Here is a 19914-nt window from a genome sequence, read left to right on the forward strand (position 1 = left end):
CTTCAATCTGCAATTTGAAAGAGAGAGGATACAATCGGAAGTCACAATATTTCAGTTGAATAAAGGGAACTATGGAGCTATGATGGAGGAGCTGGCCAAAGTTCAATGCGCAATTCCTTACCAAGGATGACAGTGGAGTAGCAATGGTGGAAATTTCTGTGTATAATGCAGAAGATGTAGGATCAGTTCATTCCAAAAAGGAAGAAAGATCCTAGGAGGAAGCATGGGTGGCTGTGGCTGACGAGGGAAGTTAAGAAACATAGAAAGTTAAGAGAGAAAAAGTATAACGCAGCAAAAATAAATGGGAAAACGGAGGACTAGAAGCTTTTAAAGAACAGCAGAGGATTGCTTAGAAGGAAATACGCAGAGAAAAAAAAAGGTACGACGGTAACCTGGCCAAAAATATAAAGGAAGGTAGTAAAAGCTTTTTTACGTATGGGAAAGGCAAAAAAATGGTTAAGACTAAAATTGGGCCCTTGAAGATAGAAACAGGGGAATATATTACAGGGAACAAAGAAATGGCAGAAGAATTCAATTGGTACTTCAGATCTCTATTCACTGGGGAAGACACAAGCAATCTTCCTGAGGTAACAGTGGCTGATAACCCTGAACTTCAGGGAATTTATATTTGCCAGGAATTGGTGTTGGAGAGACTGCTAGGTCTGAAGGTTGATAAGTCCCCGGGGCCTGATGGTCTACATCCCAGGGTACTGAAGGAGGCGGCTCGAGAAATCGTGGATGTGTTGGTAATTATTTTCCAGAATTTCATAGATTTGGGATGAGTTCCTGCGGATTGGAGGGTGGCTAATGTTGTACCACTTTTTAAGAAAGGTGGGAAAGAGAAAACAGGAAATTATAGACCAGTTAGTCTGACCTCAGTGGTGGGAAAGATGTTGGAGTCAATTATAAAGGACGAAACAACGACACATCTGGATAGTAGTAACAGGATAGCATGGAATTATGAAGGGGAAATCTAATTTTCTGGAATTGTTTGAGGCTGTAACTCTGAAGATAGACGAGCGAGGTCCAGTAGATGTAGAGTACCTGGACTTTCAGAAAGCTTTTGATAAAGTCCCACAAAGGAGGTTGGTGAGCAAAATTAGGGCGCATGGTATTGGGGGCAAAGTACTAACTTGAATTGAACGTTGGTTGGCTGACAGGAAACAAAGCATAGTGATAAACGGCTCCATTTCAGAATGGCAGGCAGTGACCAGTGGGGTACTGCAGGGATCAGTGCTGGGACTGCAGCCTTTTTCAATATATATCAATGAAATAGAAGATGGTATGAGTAATGACAGTAGCATATTTGCTGATGATACTAAGCCGGGTAGCAGGGTGATATGTGAGGACGATGTTAGGAGATTCCAGGCTGACCTGGACAGGTTAGGTGAGTGGTCAGATGCATGGCAGATGCAGTTTAATGTGGAAAAATGTATGGTTATCCACTTTGGTGGCAAGAGCAGGAAGGCAGATTACTACCTAAATGGAATCAATTTAGGTAAAGGGGCAGTACAGAGAGATCTGGGTGTTCTTGTACACCAGTCAATGAAGCCAAGCATGCAGGTACAGCAGGTAGTGAAGAAAGTTAATAGCATGGTGGCCCCCATAACAAGAGGGATTTGGTATAGAAGCAAAGAGGCTCTTCTGCAGCTGTACAGGGTCCTGATGAGACCACACCTGGAGTATTGTGTGCAGTTCTGGTCTTCAAATTTGAGCAAAGTCATTCTGGCTATTGAGGGAGTGCAGCGTAGATTCACGAGGTCAATTCCTGGAATGGCGGGATTACCTTCCACTGAAAGACTGGAGCGACTGGGCTTGTATGCCCTTGAGTTGAGAAGACTGAGAGGGGATCTGATTGAGACATATAAGATTATTAAAGGATTGGACATTCTGGAGGCAGGAAACATATTTCCACTGATGGGTGAGTTCCGAACCAGAGGACACAGCTTAAAAATACCGGGTAGACCATTTAGGACAGAAATGAGGAGAAACGTCTTCACCCAGAGAGTGGTGACTGTGTGGAATGCTCTACCCCAGAGAGCAGTGGAGGCCCAGTCTCTGGATTCATTTAAGAAAGAGTTGGATAGAGCTCTCAAGGATAGTGGAATCAAGGGTTCTGGAGATAAGGCAGAAATAGGATACTGATTAAGGATGTTCGGCCATGATCATAATGAATGGTAGTGCAGGCTCGAAAGGCAGAATGGCCTACTCCTGCTCCTATTGTCTATTGTCTAATGATAGCTCCACTCATTTTCCTAAACCCCATGAAATACAGGCCCAGTCACCCCAAATCGCTGGTCCCTCAACAAGCCTGTCATCCCAGAGATCAGTTTGGTCACCCTCCACTGCTTTCCCTCGATGCCCTTTACTAGGCAAGGACACAAAAACTGCAAAGAATATTGCACAAAGAGATGGGGCCCCACTAAGGCCCTATACAGCTGCAGTAAACCCCCCTACTCCTGTATTCAAATCTCCCTGAAATGAATATGAATTCGCCATTTATCTGCCTACCTGCTTTCTGCTCCTACAATGTTACTTTCATTGATTGGTGTACAGGGACATACAGATCGTTTTCAATGTTACAGCTCCCCACTTCTTGGGTCTATATACACTGGTTAGCGTGCCAATGCTATTCCTAGTATTGACTTCTGGATTCAGAACTCACTGCCTTACATGGACATGGAGGGCTGCGCAGAAATAAAATGATAATGCAGCTTAAGTTCATTTATATATCAACATTTTTCAAACATTCCCTTTGCAAATGATAGGCTGCCGTTCTATTGTTCCCATCAAAGTGCACAACATCTCACCTCTCCCATTGCTCTCAATCTACCACGTATTTTCCCAGTCTCTCCACATGTCTGAATCACCGTGGAGTCTTTTATACATCCTCCTCATCCACTCACAAGCTGACATCGTTTAGTACTGTCAGCAGACTGGGGAATATAGCATATGAGCCCCTCAACCAAAGATATGATGTGTATTGGGAATAGCTAGATGTCCAATCTCGATATATCCTTGTTATATCCTCGAAGTGTCCCATTAAAAAAAAACATGGTTTTATTTTTACTCACTGTTTCCTGCCAGCTCTCCCATTCTAAAACCATGACCATATATTAGCCGAGTCCCACAGGATTCGAATTTGCACAATAGGCTTGGGGCTTTATAAAAAAAAATCTTTCTGTGATTCCAATCGTATTGCATTGATACCTTCTCATAATTTTGTTAAAAGCCACTTTCTCAAATATGATTCTCATTTCATAAATCGCTGTTGACTTTGTCTATGCCCATTAATGTCAGTCCGATACTTTCTCTAAACTGTTTTGTTGCTAATTTAGTTGCTATTCCCTTTTTCTCACCAGACGAAAGTTCTCTATTATTTCTAGGAAGATTTTTTTTGTTTTTTTTTTATCTTCTGTGAAGGCATAATTTATTCCATAGTTCTGCTATTTCACTGTCGTCAATTCTCTGGTAGCAGACTGTAAGAAAGCTGCAACTTTTTCTCTTAATTTTGCCATTGACATATTTTCAGAAAATATTACAAGTTCCCTCTTACATTCTTTGGTAAGATATTCTTCAGAAACCCATCAATTCTTATCTTAAGCTACTCAATGATTGACCTCCCACATCCATTCAATAACAGAAGCACAGTCTCTGTTCCATCAGAAATTCAGTATGGTCTACATTCGGCCCACTTTCCGAAGTCTTATGGCATTTCAACTGCACAACCATGTATTTTCTAAAGATTTTGAGGTTACCATGACAACTCCACTCTCAAGCAGTGCATTCCAGACCCCACAAACTCTGGGTGAAAAACAGTCCTCAAATCCTCACTAAACCTCAAACCCTTCACTTTAAAAATGTGGCCTTTGACTAAAAGGAACAGCTGCGGTCTATCCAACCTGTCCATGTCCCTCGTAATCTTATCCTTCTGATTCACATCCCCCTCAGCCTTCTCTGCTCGAAGGTAAACAACCCGAGCTTATCTAACCTCTCTCCATAGCTGATATTACTCCATCCCAGGGAACATGCTGGTGAATCTCCTCTGCACTCCCTCCAGTACAATCACATCCTTCCTGTAACGTGGCTCCCATAATTATACACAGTATTCCATCTTGGCGTAATCAAAGTTCCGCATAGCTCTTATAATCTATACTTCGATGTATAAAGGCTATGTTTACGCTCCCCTATGCGTTCCCAAGTTGTGCAATAACCTGTGCAGTCACATTCAGGGATGTGTGGAGAAGCACCCTCTGAGCTTCCTAGTGTGCTGTCATTCATTGAGTCTTCCCCTGCCTGGTTCCTTCTTGCAAAGTGCATCACCACATATTTATCATGGTTACATTCCATCTGCCATTGATCCGCCCATCTGACCATTTTCTCTGTATTGATGTGACCATCTGATTATTCCGTCTGTATCTTCCTGAAACATAAGGCCTTCATCTTCACTGTCAACCACCCGGCCAATCTTCGTATCAATCACAAACTAACATATGGCACCCCCCACCCCTCGTCCATATTCACAGCTGCATCCTTTATGATAAGGTTAAAAATCAGAAAACATCACCTTATAGTCCAACAGGTTTATTCGGAGGCACGAGCTTTCGAAACGCTGCTTCTTCATCAGGTGGTTGTGCGCTGAAATGAAGCACTTCGAAAGCTAGTGCCACTGAATAAACCTTTTGGACTATAACCTGGTGTTATACAATTTTTAGCTTTGTCCACCCCAGTCCAACACCAACATCTCCGAATCAGAAATAATAAGAGACACAGCACTGATCCCTGTGGTACACCACTGGACACTAGCCTCCAATCACACAAACAGCCTTCTACCACCACCCTCTGTCTCCTACCACTAAAGTTGATTTGGATGCAACTTGGCAAGTCAATAATGCGTCCTACCTGTTCCCTGGTTATGCTGTTGAGCTGGAGACACTTGTAGAATATCTAGAGATTCTCCCGAATCTTGCCTACCAGTAGGTTTCCATGCCCCTGTGTTAGTCAGCCCCCTCCAACTGATGAATTTCCTCCTTATTGCAGTCTTATCTGGCCTGTCCCAGATCCTGTCATTATTTGCCTTGACTGTGGAATAGACAGCGAGGGAAGCGTCCTGTTAATTTCCAACTTGTCAGATGTTTTCTGAATTTTCTAAATTTCACTGTGACCCATCTCTCATTCTTTGAATCTCCAGAGAACACAGGCCGAGTTTCCTCATCAGGCAATCTCACCATCTGAGGGATTAATCTGGAGAATGTCCATTGCACTTCCTCTGTGGTCAGTATATTCTTTCTGAGATTTGGTCACCAAACCTATACACAATACTCCAGGTACATTCCCACCAACACGCAGTGAAACTGCTTCAACATGTCTATACATCAATGTTCTGACTCTCTTAAATGAAGGTGAACCACACTTTAAGTTTCCACTTACATATATTCTTCCAAATACCGTTCACATTCATTGCATTTACGAACTCACTGAGATCTTATAGAAACCCTTCCGAAAATCCAATATAATCCACTTCTACTGGTTCCCCATTAACTATGCTGTAAGAAACAACTTCAAACAATTCCGAAGTTTATCAAGTATGATTTCTCTGTCAGAAATGCATGCTGATTCTCTCAATTGTTGCTGTTAATTTTTAAATATCAAAAATGTCAACCTGTGCAATAGATTCTAAGTTTCCCTCCAGATGTCAAGTTAATTGATCTGCAGTTCTCCACACTATGTATTTTATTCCCTTTGTAGCTGTTTGGATCCCTTCCATTCATCGATAGAGCTTGGATCACGTTTATCCCCAATAGTTTCCGGTCTCTGCAGAATGTGCAGGAAACTAAAACACAGTCATCGACTATGCAATTAATACTTCTATTGGTGATTTATTTCTGACATTTTGATATCATCTGTTTCGTCAGACTTAGTAATGCTCAATCCAGCTCCATGTTCAAGCACTACCTTGTTACTGATATGAATTGACTTTATGTCTTTAGCTCCAGAAGGCCGATATGATCACTTGGTATTACTGGGGGATTTTCTGGATCTTCCTCCATGAAGACAGATGCAACGTAACTGGGTGTTTTCTTGGCCATTGCCCTGTTCTCCACAATGACCTCTCCTCTCCCGATTACAAATTTCCATATTTGACCTTGCTTTTATTTTGTTTCCTTTGAAATATAGATGGTAGACTGATGCAGTCTTTGTGTTCCTGTTTGTTAGCATGTCTGTTCCTTTTTGATTTCCTTATCAGTTTCATGGCCCTCCTTTTCTGGATCGTCCATTTCTGAGAATTCTCAGGTTTCCACAATAGCTGGAATTCTTCTGAAGCCACTTCCTATGATTAATATATTTTCTAATTTGTTATGTTAAACATCATTGAGTCACTTTCTCACTCTTTCGTGTTTATAACTGAAATAAATAGACGTATTTTTCAGACTTTGCAGTATTTCTAAGAACCCCTGGTCCTGACCAGATACATTCAAGAGCATTGCAGGAGTAACGGAGGACAGAGAAGAAATTGCGGGAGCCCTGGTTGGTTCTTTTCCATCATTGCTGGCCAACACGTGAAGTCCTGGACGACTGGAGGGTAGCATATGCTGAGCCCATATTCAAGAAAGGCTACAAAGATAAACCTGGGAACTAAAGATCAGTAAAACTCAAATCTAGCGGGTAGGTTCCTTGAGAAGTTTCGGAGAGATTGGATATACCTGCATTTGGAAAGACAGGGTGTAATTCGAAGTCAGATTAGAATGGTGCTGGAAAAGCAGAGCAGGTCAGGCACCATCCGAGGAGCAGGAAAACCGATGTTTCGGGCAAAATCCCTTCATCAAATTCAGCACGGCTTTGTGCATGGGAGATCTTGAATCGTAAATGTGTTGGAGTTCTGTGATGAAGTGACCAGCAACGTTGAGGAGGGAAGGGCGGTATACATCGTCCATATGGATTGCAGGAAGGCCTTCAGTAAGGTTCCACATAGTGCGCTGCTCTGGAAGGTTAGATCACATGGAATTGAAGGGGAGCTGGCAAATTAGGTACAAAATTGGCTTGATGGTAGGAAGCTGAGGGTAATGGCAGAATGTTTGTCGGACTGGAGGCCTGTGACTAGTGGAATGCATCTGGGGTTGATGCCGGGACCACTGCATATTACATATAAACTATAATTTAGATGAGAATGTACAGGCATGATTTGTAAGTTTGAAGACGACACTAAAATAGGTGGCATCATAGAGAGTGAGGAAGGTTATCATAAATTTCAGAAATTACAGCAGTACTTTCATCAGCTGGGGAAGTGGGCTGAGAAATGTCAAATGGATTTTAATATTGATCAGTGTAAGTTTTGTATTTTAAAAAGTCAAATCAGGGTTGGACTTTCATAGTGAATGGTTGGGGTGTAGTGGAATAGAGGGACCTTGGAATTCAGGTGCATGGTTCTCTGGAAGTTGATTCACAGGTAGACAATGCAGTGAAGAAAGCTTTTGGCTCACTGGCCTTAATCAGTGTATATCACTGAGTATCGAAATTAGGGAGTTACATTGCAGTTGTACGGGATGCTGCTGAGGCCATATTGGTACCGTTATGTTCAGTTTTGTTCACTTTGCTACACGAAGGATGTTATTAAACTGGAAAGATTGCAGAAAACATTTATAAGGATGTTGCAAAGGACTCAATGGACTGAGTTATAAGGAGAGGTTGAACAAGCTAGAACTTTTTAGTATTGTGTGTATGAGACTGAGGGAGGATCATATTGAAGTCTGTAAGATCATGACAGGCATGGAAAGAGTGAATGTACCCAGTCTTTTTTCCCCGGGTTGGGGAGTCACAAACAAGAGAGAATCAGTGTCAGGTCAGAGGAGAAAGAATAAAAGGAAACCTGAGGAACAATCTTTTTATACACAGGGGCTGGTTCGCATATGGAATGAGCTGCCAGGGGAAGTGATTGAGGCGGATACATTAACAACCTTTAAAAGGCATTTGGCCAAATACACGGACAGGAAAGGATTAGAAGAATACGAGGCAATGGGGATAGCGTGGATGGACATTTTGGTCGGAATGGACCAGTTTGGGCTGAAGGGCCTGTCTCCGTGCTGTCGAACTTTATGACTCTTAACAACCATTGCTTGTTTCCCACTGAATGTTATATTGTACTTTTCCAATTCACTGGAGCTATCTTGACCCTCTAACCTTCAGTCTTCCATGATGTTAAACTGGAAAGTTCAAGCATTCTACATTGTATGCAGACGCCGTGTAAAATGCAACTTATTAATGTTATTATTCCTTAAAAGCTGCTTCAGTACAAGGTTATTAATTCTTCCTTCTGACCACACAATACCAAATACAAAATAACCTGCTCTCCAGTTCTCTTCACAACATATTCTACAACCTTATATACATTTACGGAATTTATTTTTCACAACATGAGCATTCACTTAGTTAACGCAGTTTAGATGCAACTTGAGACCATCCAATAAGACTGCGGTATCCACAATACGTGCATATCTAATTTCCAGAGCACATGATGCTGAGATTTTCTGCTAGCATTTTGGTTTTGATATATAACACACCAATATTTGCTTCTCCTTGCTATCTGTAAGCTCTACCTAAACTGATCCTGTGGAAGCTGAGGGACAGGTCTGTGTCGTTATTAGTGATAGACCTGGACAAGATATTCATGGGGGCTCACCTCGACACTGAGATGATCTGAAGAAATATCCTGCAATACAGGATAAGTATCAATTTCCTCCCCGCTCTTTCAGGATAAGAGTGACCATATACTCTCTGCTCGCTCACACTCACTGTACATCTGTAAAAGTACCGACCCCCCACCCCCCCCCCCACCGAACAAGGTTCATGCTCTCTCACACTCACTGTATATCTGTTATAGCATCAACCCCCGAACAAGGCTCATGCTCCCTCACACTCAAAGTACATCTGTTATAGCACCGACCCCCCTGAACAAGGTTCATGATCCCTCACACTCATTGTATATCTGTTATAGCACAGACCCCCGAACAAGGCTCATGCTCCCTCACCCTCACTTTACATCTGTTATAGCACCGACCCCCGAACAAGGTTCATGCTCCCTCACACTCATTGTATATCTGTTATAGCACCGATCCACCCCCCGCCCCACCCACCGAACAAGGTTCATGCTCCCTCACACTCACTGTATATCTGTTATAGCATCAACCCCCGAACAAGGCTCATGCTCCCTCACACTCAATGTACATCTGTTATAGCACCGACCCCCACACCCCCCCCGAACAAGGTTCATGCTCTCTCACACTCACTGTATATCTGTTATAGCATCAACCCCCGAACAAGGCTCATGCTCCCTCACACTCAATGTACATCTGTTATAGCACCGACCTCCACCCCCCCCCCCCCCCCGAACAAGGCTCATGCTCCCTCACACTCACTGTATATCTGTTATAGCATCAACCCCCGAACAAGGCTCATGCTCCCTCACACTCAATGTACATCTGTTATAGCACCGACCTCCACCCCCCCGAACAAGGTTCATGCTCCCTCACCCTCACTTTACATCTGTTATAGCACCGACCCCCGAACAAGGTTCATGCTCCCTCACACTCAATGTACATCTGTTATAGCACCGACCCCCCCCCCCCCCGAACAAGGTTCATGCTCTCTCACACTCACTGTATATCTGTTATAGCATCAACCCCCGAACAAGGCTCATGCTCCCTCACACTCAATGTACATCTGTTATAGCACCGACCCCCCCCCCCCCCCCCCCGAACAAGGTTCATGCTCCCTCACACTCACTGTATATCTGTTTTAGCATCAACCCCCGAACAAGGCTCATGCTCCCTCACACTCAATGTACATCTGTTATAGCACCGACCCCCCCCCCTCCCCCCGAACAAGGCTCATGCTCCCTCACACTCAATGTACATCTGTTATAGCACCGATCCCCCCCCCCCCCGAACAAGGCTCATGCTCTCTCACACTCACTGTATATCTGTTATAGCATCAACCCCCGAACAATGCTCATGCTCCCTCACACTTCATGTACATCTGTTATAGCACCGACCTCCACCCCCCCCCCCCCCCCCGAACAAGGTTCATGCTCCCTCACACTCACTGTATATCTGTTATAGCATCAACCCCCGAACAAGGCTCATGCTCCCTCACACTCAATGTACATCTGTTATAGCACCGACCCCCCCCCCCCCCGAACAAGGTTCATGCTCCCTCACACTCACTGTATATCTGTTATAGCATCAACCCCCGAACAAGGCTCATGCTCCCTCACACTTAATGTACATCTGTTATAGCACCGACCCCCACCCCCCCCCCCCCCCGAACAAGGTTCATGCTCCCTCACACTCACTGTATATATGTTATAGCATCAACCCCCGAACAAGGCTCATGCTCCCTCACACTCAATGTACATCTGTTATAGCACCGACCCCCACACCCCCCGAACAAGGCTCATGCTCCCTCACCCTCACTTTACATCTGTTATAGCACCGACCCCCGAACAAGGTTCATGCTCTATCTCCAAATAAGTCTCAGGCACAACAACTCTCACTATTTAATTCAGTAACTTTCTTCGTCACTTTCTCTGTCACCTACGCAATACACCCACACTAATAATACTATATGGATACAAAACTGTCGAGTGACTCATTCCAGACACCTCACAATTCCCCCCAACTACACCAGCACTAACAGCAGGGTCACCCATTCCCACTCTCCCTCCCACCCTCCCGTTCTCCCATTCCAGGAGGAAGAGCCTGGAATAGGACAGAAAGGCAAAGGCAGGTGGTGGAGTGCCCGATATCCATTCGCTCACCCTCTCCCCCCGCCATGTGAGTAGGACACTGGTATGAGCCGGAGAGGACTGGGACGCCTCGTGTGGAGATTCTGAAACATCCATGTCCCACGGACCGATTAAGGAGCAATGTCCAGTGAAAGACAAATCTCACTTTAAATCCACTGGCAGTTCCAACGACAGTACTTTCACTTCCAAGAAAGACACAGATACCTCACTGCACAGAGACGCAGATACAGAAATACACAGAAGTATTGGTAAACATCCCAATATGCGAACACGCACAATACTTACAAGGAGATAGGCATACACACATGTAGAAACACACAGAGACATATGCAGTCACATACGAATAGACACAAACACAGTTAAGAAACACACAGACTGATACACAGACAGACAGACATAGACACGCACGCACACGAATAACAAGCACATGGACACACACGCATATATATGCACACACACATACACACACACACACAGATGCACACACAAACACATGCAGTCACAGAGGAACAGAAACTAGTGGCATTAAGACGCAAATCGATATGCTTTGGATTAGTAAGGAGATCAAGGATTCTAAGGAGAAGGCAGAAGAATGAGTTTGAGGTACATATAAGACATTATTGAATGGAATTTTTGACTCGATGGGCCGAATGGCCACATTCTGCTCCTTGCTTTAATGTTCTTGTGGTGTTATGCTATCAGGTATTCTCTTTCTGAGACAGCAGCAGAGGCTGGGTTTGATACATATTTGATTGGGAAGTGTCAGTGGGAATGTGGGACAGGTTTGAAGTCCAGAATGCTTTATCTTTATTCCTAATTATTGTGTCCTTACGTCTGAAAAGAAGTGGTGATTTGGTGTGAGGTTAACACGGTTTAAAATAACGGGTCCCACAATGAAATAAGGATGTTCATTTCACTTTAGTGTTGTGCTATCTGTGGTGTCCTCATGCTCAGGGAGCAGTGAAGACTGGTTATTGAAGATATTCAACTCTGAGCTAGTGACTGATCTTTGCTGGACAGGAGAGTCAATGTTTATTGGGAACAGACAGGAGACGGATGGTCAGACACAATCGTATCAGCCATGAGCATTCTGAATGGTGCAGCTGAATGACCAACTGCTGCCCCTACCACATGCGCTGTGCCCTCAATCCACCCACGAGGTTGTTACGGAGATGTACTACTCCCCCTACCCCATGTGCTGTTCTCTAAATCACCCCGAGGTTATCACAGAGATATACTGCTGCACCTACCCCATGTGCTGTTCTCTCAATCACCCCGAGGTTATCACAGAGATATACTGCTGCCCCTACCCCTTGTGTTGTTCCCTCAATCCACCCCTCGATACTGTTACAAGGTAGGGGACCACCCCTTTCAGTCAGGCGGGATCATTCCAATGAGACGGGAGAACACCATTCTGCCCCTCGAAGAAGTTACACAGGAATAGAGAATGAAGTAATTCAGCTCGTTGAGTACATTACACAGCCCAGGAAAAAAAACATTCAACCCACCTTAAGTGCTACACACGAACGGGGAAGCTATCGGTAACAGGAAATAGATAGTAGTGATCAATGTTTATTTTCAGGTTGCAAAACTATAACTATTATAGTGCTGTAGACATCACGGCGGGATCATCAATGACAAATAATCTGTATCAAAGATCTTGAGGAAGGGAACTGAATGGCGTGAAGCTCAATTAGCGCATCACCAAGATGATCGTTCAAGATGTCGTCAAATGGAGATACTGAGTCTGCAATGTGATACAGACAGGGAAGGTTAGTGAGCAAACCTTCAACAGAAAGAACATAAGGTGAGTTGTCTATTGTGGCAGGAAGGATAAAACAATGGCGAACAATTTAAATGGAGAGAGATTGCAGAACTCTGTGATACAGACCGTTTCTGTGTTCCTGGGACATGAATCATATGAAGTCAGTCTGCAGATGCAGCAGAAGGTAAGTGGAAGGTTAGTGGAATGATACTGTTTCTGGCAAAGGTTATCACGTTTAAAGAGGAATGTTTTACTGCATTTGAACGGGGAATTGCTGAGACCACATCAGATACACTGTGTGCAGTTTGGTTCACCTAAACTTAAAAAAAGATATAGTTCTTTCAGAAGATTTTCATAGATGTTTCTCTTCGCTCATTCCTGGAAGGTAGGTCTTTGATTATGGGGGATTATCTGTTTTTTATCTGAGATTAAAAATCTTCTTGAACCATACATGACTTTCTGAAAGGTGTTTCAGCTGGATGCATGTTTCCTCTTGTTAAGGAGTTTAAAGCTAGAGAATAAATTTAAGAATAAGATGCATTGATATCAACACACGTATTATATAGACTTTGACCGATAGTTACAAATTACACAGACGCATATAAACATGTCATCAGAGGATAAAGCAGGGACTTTTTTTTCTAATGAAAGGCGCTGTGTACAACAGCGATGATGCACCTTCATATCGTCCATTAACATCCGATCCAGAGAATGCTCCAGGAGAGCACACATGGCCCAGTTTGATGTTCAGTTGACATTATTGTACATTTCAACACAGAGAGGGAGAAACATGTTCCCTTCCTGAGAAGCAGCAGCTGATTGATTTTCTCTCTTACTTTGTCCCCCCAACCCCCCAATAGCAAAATGTGAGACCATAAAATCCCTGAGTTATCTTCACCACTCATGAAGGATTCCTGGTGAGGACTCATTGGAATCTCTCCACTGCCGGAAGCAAAGGGTGTTCAGCCAAATCCAACTGTTCCACAAATAAATCCCATTACCAACAGCTTGTGTGAGTATAATAATCTCAAAGGCAGAATAACATTTGGGACACACTATCTTTTTACCATTTTTTGTGAGTTCAACTCCCTGCATCTCACATTTTTCTCAAAAATTACCCTGTCTGAGTGTTAAACAATTGGTAATATCACTAAACTAGCTACATTTAAAATTTGTTGTAACCAGTGGAGGAGTGAGACTGGAAAATGACACAGTTACCCTCCAACCTTTGTCGGAACACGAATGAAAAATTCTTATTGGACTGTTCAAGTGGGAATTCCCTTTACCGAACGTTTGTGGTGCCTGGATGTTTGCATTTGTTCAAGTTGTGCTGTATTCAAACATTTGACAGACAGGTGCATGTAGGAAAATGGTATACAGACAGAAAAGTGCTGCTGAAGCCACAATCAGATCATCTACGATCTTAGTGCCTTGTGGAGCAGTGACAACGTGTCGAATGACCCACCCCTGCTCCTCAGTCCAATGTTCCTATGTTCAATTCAGCTCCGCAAACCTCCTGCACTGGTGCTGACGGGGGAATCTTGCTCCAAACACTTGGTCCAAGTAACACAGGATCTCATTCATTCCCTCCAGGTTGTCACACAGTTTGGTGTGGGTTGGAAAATGTTACTTCAAAACCCAGGCTGGGTTCGAAAGACAACTCTGGTCTCTTTACAGAGTGTCTCCTCTCTGTAACTTGTGTTTCATTTGTTGGTCATGGTATAGACCCAGATTCACTGTGAATTCAACCCCCAGACGAATATTTAGTGATCATTCATAAAGTACTTTGTTCTCTCTGATTGGAACGTTCAATAACAGAACGTGCAGGAAAATTACAACCATTAGCTTTGTAATTTCAGAATATAAGAAATAAGGAACAGGATCAAGACATTGTATACGATCATGGCCAATGTTCGGTTCATATTAACTCATCTTTTATGTCCAATTCTTCACAACCTCTCAGCTCTCTGGCAGATCAAAAATCCATCGACCACCTTTTTAAATATTTTCAGTGATGTCGCTCCCCTAGCTCTCGATACAAGATAATTCCTGACATTCACTACCCTCTGTGTGAGGAAAACACTCCCCACCGTCACCTATTGATATGAACAAGAGGGGAACACAGGGGCTCAGCAAAGAGTGAATAGCCTTGATATCAAGGCAGTATTTGACTGAGAATGTCATCGGAAGCGCCATCTTATTTGAGCTTAATGGGAATCAGGTGTCCCCTCGCCACTGGCTGGGGTCTTTTCGAGCACAAAGGAAGATGTCTGTTTGGGGGCCGAAAATCTCAATCCCACGACATCCCTTCAGTAGATCCTCAGGGTAGCTTCCTCAGCACAAACATCTTCAGCTGCGTCATCAATGTCTTTCCCCATCATAAGACCGGAAGTGGGGATGGTCACTGAGGGTTACACAATGTTCAGAACATTTTGTCTCCCATTATCTCCTGATACAGTCTGTGTCCGTGTTCAGTAAGACCCAGACAGCATTCAGGCTTGTGCTGTTAAAGTGTCGGTAACATTCATGTAACAGTGCTGTCAGACACAGTTAAAAGAGGAGCTCATTCAACATCTCAAGCTGGTTACATACAGAAATGTGGAAGCCATTCAACCCATCGAAACTACTGAACAAGAAGAGCGACAGCCCATTCAATAGTCCTGCTTGTTCCACAGGAAGAGAATGGGTCTGGTCAGTACATCGAGCTGTTAAACAGGATCAGGTAGAGTCTAATCAGACGCTTGAACCTGTTCCATGGGACCTGGAGGAGGCCATTCAATCCCACAAGATAGTTATACATGAACAGGAGAGTGTCACTGATGCTCCAATACAACAAACCAATGAAGCAGAGACTGCACTCATGGATGGCTGTACGAGGTTCCTCGTGGGTCACTTGCCGTTGGAACTTCTGCTACTTTAACGTGGTTTGCTGGCAGTGAGGAGGGAAGCCAAATGTTTTGTATCACGTCTCAAAGAGGCATCTTCCATCTCTGAGTAGACAGACCCATGTTCTCCATGGAGGTCAGAAGATGATGGGAATAGTTAACTGTTTTAGAATGAAGACATTGTGGCTGCTGTCAGGATTTTGGATAACGTGATGTTTAGTGTAGGATCACACAGTAAATGCACTATATTCAATGTCTGTCTGTCTGTCTCACACACACACACACACACACACACCCTGTATCGATATAGGGAGTGGGGGTGGGATGAGGGGAACGTCCTCAGAGGCTCTTGTAACCCGAGTAACAACAAGCCATGGATTCTATCACCGTATCAATGTCTGTTTAGAACATCATGAGAGACTGTCCATTGCCCTTAAGTTTCAATGCAATCATCTTTTATTCTCTCATAGCGCTAAAGATAAATCTTCATTCACTCCTCATTTTACCACCATCCCAGGGATTAGTCTGGTGAAATACCTGTGCACTATCTCTGTGGCAGGGCGATTATTTCTTGTAAAGGAAAGAAAATCTGTCCACAATTTCCCAAGACTGCCTCAACAACACTCTCAAGTTTGATCACAATAATTCCTTTTCCTCACTGAGACATCTCCTTTTTTTTCCTATGGAGTAAAAAGCCTTTCCTTCTCGCTACACTGCGACTGACGTAGAATTTAAAAGCTTCTGACATCTATATGTGGCCATCAACACATATAGAGGTGCCACGGGAAATGAACATCGCACTCAGGGAAAGACGAAGAAAGAATGCACTTGAAATAAGGAATGGTCACCCACCTGAATCGAAATGAGCTGTAGGAATATGGGAAACAGTCAGAGTAGGGAGCTATCTTTTCTTTTGTTATTCCCTCATGGGTCAGGCCAGCATATTATGCTGTGCTTGAACTGAGTGGCTGGTTCAGCTGTTCCACAGGACAGAAAAGAGTAAAACACATTGCTGTGGGTTTGCAGTCACACAGAGACCTGATCAGGGAAGGATAACCCATTGCCTTCAGTAAAGGACATGAGGCAAGCCGATGGGCTTTTGTGGTGTAAAATTATGTCCCAATACATGTGTGAATCATTATGCAACACATGTATTGGGCCAAGCAGTGGAATGTGGTGAAAGGGTTAAAATTGTGTCCCAATACATGTGTGAATCTAACCGAAAATGGAAGGTGTCGCTTAGTCCCGTGTGAATCTTGTTATACACCTTCCCGTGTGAATCTTCTTATCTGTATGTAACCAGAATGGAATGTGTTTTTTAGCCTTGCTCTGCTGTTCACATGAATGTTTATATCTGGAAAAGGGTATATCAGCTGGAGAAGTCTCCAGTTCGGTGAGTCTGCTCCGGGGTTACGTTTAACCGCCGAGCGTGGGTTGTTGGCAACCGCTCTACAAGAACTGACGGCTCCCAGTTTTGGTAACATGTAGAGTGAGTATAAGCCAGACCCGTTGTAAGTACGAGACTGGTTGTGGGGACACTGCGGGGAATAAAACACTTATATTCTAGCAGACTCGCCTCTTGGCTGTTTGTTCTGTGTCAGACTACTTTCCTGCGAGCCTGGTCCTTGACCTTGAGAATTTTTTAAAACATTTTGGCGTAGCCGGCAGGATCAATCGCAATTGAGGAAAGATTTTGATACAGAACAATGTTTTGGAAAAAGGCTAAGAAACCAGAGGAACAAGCTGTGGAGGTCCTGACCGTCCCGGGATGGCATGGGCCGTGGCATGGCGTGGCAGTTTGTTTGAGAAATGGTGGGGGGCGACCGGAGGACTGGGAGGCCGAGGGCGTAGGAACCCCAGGGTCGCTGCTGTCCACCCTTGAGAGGATCCCAGTCCTGCCGAAGAACCCATTGCCTGGGGTACAGCGGAGGATGTGGGCCTGTGCGGCGGCTTGTAGACAACAGTCAGACAAGCGCCAAAAAGCTGAAGCAGAATTAGCCCTCCTGAAACATGAGCAGGGACTCAGTTCGGGAGATGCCTCTATGTTGAGGCAGGAAATTATGAAGTTAAAAGCTGAATTGACAGCATTAACTGAACTAGCAGGACGAACTATTATGTATTTGTCTGCTAAGAAACGGAAAGAGAAAAGGAAGGTCCCTCGAACCCCGGACCCGGTACAAGTACGGGCGTTTGTAGCCCAGTTAAATAACGGGGATCGGTGGGATATCGATCATTGGGATGGGAACATTTGGGGAGATTTAGATGATCAGTACGAAGAGGACCCACCCGTACTCCAAGCTAAACCAGTGGTTAGGAGAAAGCAGGTTCAGAGACGTCTCCCAGTGCAACGGGAGGTAATGTTAGATGAGAAAGGAAACCCTATACGGAATGAACAAGGGGAGGCAATTATGCATGAATTACCGCGGGCTCAGCCTCCCGCAGAATTCTCTGAATTAACGGAAGACTTCACTACCGATGAGGTGCTGTTTATCACCCAGAAAACCCGACGTAATCCTGGGGAGCCGTTAGAGCTATGGCTAATTCGGCTCCTCGAGGAAGGGGGGCAACAAGTGCAGGTAGACTATCAGGATGCTCCCAAGTTTGGTGGATTAGCAAAGGATGCTGCCATAGACCTGGGGTACCGCAACCAAGCCAAGGATATGGTAATAGATCGCAGTATGGGGACCCTATTTGGGATGTATGCCAGGGCAGTGGCCGAACAGTATCCCTTCCCGTCCGATTGGCCCCCCTTGGAAGGAACTTGGACAACGATTAAGGAAGGGGTTCAGAGGCTAACCCGTTTGTGTGTGCGGGATGCCCTGTTGCTGGGAGTGCTGGACGAGGTAGATAACACAAATGTTAGTAGACAGACTAGAGACCATCTAGTGAAGACTGCCCCCCCCCATTATAAACCACTGTTATTAACCATAATGTTGAGTGGACGGGGAGAAACCCTAGGAGATGCCCGTAGTATGATGAGGGAGATGGGTGGTTTGGGGGATTGGGGACCCACAACCCGTGCTTCTCAGGGGGGCACGGAGGGGCGTCGCCCTGAGGCTCGAGCAGGGGGAAAAGTAAACCCTAATCAAGGAAGTAACCAAGGCCCCTCACGGCGTGCTTTGTGGCAAGCTTTGATACGGGCACAGGTCCCAGCATCGGAGATTGATGGCCTACCTACACCGGAATTAAAAGACTTATGCAGACGAAAGGGACTGAAGGTGTCCCGGGTAGAGACGGAGTCCCGACCCACTATGGAAGACCTAGTGGAATTACTAACACAAAAATGTCAGACACGGGGTCCGGTTGTTAATGAGCCTCGAAGGGGTAGAACTTCCACTTCCCAGCGGTGGGAATCCTCGGAGGACGAGGAGGAGGAGGAGGTACGGCCTCCCCTCCGAGAGTGTTATAAAGTGGATAGGCATGGCCGGAAACCTAGTAAGAAAGGCAAGAACAAAGAAGGGCGAGGCAAACGTCTTTACCCAGTGCTGTCTGGGGAAGATGAATGGGAGGAACAATAGGAATCGGGCCAAGCCCCAAGGGTTTGCCCACGAACGAGCCAATGGTCAGCAGACGACATTCGACCTCATGTATCATTGACTATCTATTGGCGCAAATCCGTCCAAACCGTTATGGCTCTAGTGGACACAGGGGCGGAGGCCACCTTAATCTATGGGACGCCCCATAAGTTTAAAGGAACCCCAGTCACGCTGGTTGGGCTGGGAGGTAATCTGATTGAAGGAAGAACAGTACAATTGCCCCTAAAGATAGGTACAATGCCCATTAAAACTTATTCAATTATCATTACACCGGTTAGAGAATGGATCCTGGGAATGGACATTCTGGCCGGTTTAACACTTCACCTCCAACAAGGGAAGTTTGAATTTGGAATCACGAAAATGGCTTTGCGCTGTAGGACGGTGTTAGTGGGAAAGGTTAAGATGGACCCCTTCCCCATCCCGATCGCCGATCGCGTAATAAGTCTTAGACAGTATAGGATTCCCGGCGGACATAAAGAAATATCCGCCACAATTAAGGATTATTTGGAAGCGGGAGTGCTTAGGACATGCACCACGGCGTGGAATAACCCCTTATGGCCCGTACATAAAGCCGATGGGTCATGGCGGATGACGGTAGATTATCGGCAACTAAACCGTCACACTCCGGCCTTGACGGCAGCGGTCCCGGATGCCGTCACTATTATAGGACGAATCCAACATCATCCAGGGGTGTGGTACGGAGTAATTGATTTGGCTAATGCCTTCTTCACAATTCCTATTCCCGAAGATAGGCAGGAACAGTTCGCATTCACTTGGGAGGGTAGACAATTCACGTTCACACGACTGCCCCAAGGATATCTGCATAGCCCTACTATCTGCCACCGGATAGTTGCAGAACACTTGGCTGCCTTTAAAGTGCCTGACGAAGTGATGATCTCGCACTATATTGACGATATGATGATACAG

General features: G+C 44.8%; 1 protein-coding gene across 1 annotated transcript in view; it reads right to left on the minus strand.

Moving 5' to 3' along the window:
• Positions 1–19914, minus strand: part of LOC148138497 (putative G protein-coupled receptor 139) — an 84667-nt gene that overhangs the window by 63687 nt on the left and 1066 nt on the right. The window lies entirely within an intron of this gene.

Source organism: Chiloscyllium plagiosum, unplaced genomic scaffold (genome assembly GCF_037043375.1).
Source record: "Chiloscyllium plagiosum isolate Xiang-an unplaced genomic scaffold, Cpla_swu_hap1 HiC_scaffold_40, whole genome shotgun sequence".
NCBI lineage: Eukaryota > Metazoa > Chordata > Chondrichthyes > Orectolobiformes > Hemiscylliidae > Chiloscyllium > Chiloscyllium plagiosum.